Raw genomic sequence first — 2,181 nt, 5'->3', positions numbered from 1 at the left:
TATATCTTTCCTTTTCTCCTTCGCTTTTCGCTTCTCTTCTTTTCACAGCTATTTGTAAGGCCTCCCCAGACAGCCATTTTGCTTTTTTGCATTTCTTTTCCATGGAGATGGTCTTGATCCCTGTCTCCTGTACAGTGTCCCGAACCTCATTCCATAGTTCATCAGGCACTCTATCTATCACATCTAGGCCTTTAAATTTATTTCTTACTTCTACTCTATAATTATAAGGGATTTGATTTAGGTCATACCTGAATGGTCTATTGGTTTCCCTTACTTTCTTCAATTTAAGTCTGAATTTGGTAATATGGAGTTCATGATCTGAGCCACAGTCAGCTCCTGGTCTTGTTTTTATTGACTGAGCTTCTCCATCTTTGGCTGCAAAGAATATAATCAATCAATGATTTTGGTGTTGACCATCTGGTGATGTTTATGTGTAGAGTCTTCTCTTGTGTTGTTGGAAGATGGTGTTTGTTATGACCAGTGCCTTTTCTTGGCAAATGTCTATTAGTCTTCGCCCTGCTTCATTCCGTATTCCAAGGCCAAATTTGCCTGTTACTCAGATTTTATCTGACTGAATGTTATAACCCCTTTTGATATTTGTCCACAAAGCTTCCTAAATGACTTGACTTCTAGCTGACTTTGGAATGCTTCAGAGGGCCCCTGAGACATCCCAGGGAGCTATTAAACTACCTGGGTTCATTGGACGTGTAAAGTTACATGGGAAGTACTGTTGAAGGGGTGATAAATCTTCTCAGATTATACTGTATGGTGGATGTTACCAATATAGATATCCTAAAATTATGTGGAGTCTTATAGATCTGATATGCCCTAATAAAATCTGGTCAACTATAATTCTACTTATCCTGTTAAAGTGTTACAAGTCATAGCAGTGACCAGGCTACACTGTCAATTGCAGTTTAATCAGATTTAAACATGCCTTCTATGGTTTCACTCTAATGCGTTTGGAAGAATACTGCTACTTCATGATTTATGGAAAAGATTTTTTGAAGGTTAACCGATAAACAACTTTTGTTTGCTATCTGGTAAGCTGGTAGCAGACTGGAATTTAGTCTAATCTCTATGTTAATAGAACACAGTTTTCTTAGAATGCAGCTTTCAAGAAGAGATTATGAATTTCTTTGCCTTTAAGTGATTTATATTCATTTTTAAAATCTTTTGTTACTTTGGTAAAGTAAATAAGCATTATTTAAGGTTATGGTACATGTAGACAAAGCTTATTCTTCTTCTCCAAAAGTAACCCCTCATGGTTAGACTTTTGCCATCCTGATATCCTTAAAACATGGCCATGGTCTGCTCCTGAATCACGGAATAAATATGCTAATGTTGCCCTGATTATTTTATAATTGCTCTTTCAGATGAGAATAGTTTCTCTTGTGGATCATAACTCATCATCCTTTCTTCACATTAGAAATTGGGTAAAAAGGAAAACTGTGTAAAAAAATATATTTTGTAATACCAGCCAAGCCACCAATCACGACCAGGTCTGCTCCTGAATCACGGAATAAATACGCTAATGTTGCCCTGATTATTTTATAATTGCTCTTTCAGATGAGAATAGTTTCTCTAATGGCTTGTGGATCATAACTCATCCTCCTTTCTTCACATTAGAAATTGGGTAAAAAGGAAAACTGTGTAAAAAAATATATTTTGTAATACCAGCCAAGCCACCAAATCACGACCAGGTCTCTGAACTTGCCGTTTTCATCTTGGATCACATTAGGAAGTCTTCCCACGGCCTACTGGCATCTGTACTTTGTATTTCAGGGACGGCTGACGTTTCAGGATGTGGCCATAGACTTCACTCAAGAGGAGTGGGAATGCCTGGACCTCGGTCAGCTGAAATTGTACAGGGACGTGATGGTAGAGAACTACAGGAACCTGGCCTCATTGGGTGAGGATATTTGCCTTCCAGAATCCCTTATCTACCCACTGCGTTTTTGTTCCGTCATTTCTAGAATGTCTTCTGAAATTTTTTGCTTCCCACAGTATTTTCAGATCTGTGCTCTCTAGGGGATAATGGGTCATTTCTGAGTTTAGAAAGAAAGGCTTCACGATGAATCATTATGCTGGTGATGTTTTTCTTCCTTGATATACTCTGCGTCCTTCATTCCAGGTTACTGGTAATTGTGTAAGTTCTGTGGTATTAAATAGTTGCACCCT

At 38.1% G+C, this 2,181-nt stretch overlaps 1 long non-coding RNA gene across 1 annotated transcript in view; it reads left to right on the top strand.

Annotated features, from left to right (window-relative positions):
* Nucleotides 1-1,897, top strand: part of LOC104982126 — a 4,599-nt gene extending 2,702 nt beyond the window's left edge. The window contains exon 3 of the long non-coding RNA XR_824467.1: nt 1,786-1,897. This is a non-coding gene — a long non-coding RNA (uncharacterized LOC104982126). The remainder of the gene's footprint in view (nt 1-1,785) is intronic.
* The last annotated feature ends 284 nt before the right edge of the window (nt 1,898-2,181 follow it).

Source organism: Bison bison, unplaced genomic scaffold (assembly GCF_000754665.1).
Source record: "Bison bison bison isolate TAMUID 2011002044 unplaced genomic scaffold, Bison_UMD1.0 scf7180017859832, whole genome shotgun sequence".
Taxonomy (NCBI): Eukaryota; Metazoa; Chordata; class Mammalia; order Artiodactyla; family Bovidae; genus Bison; species Bison bison.
This window is presented reverse-complemented; position numbering and strand designations above follow the sequence as displayed.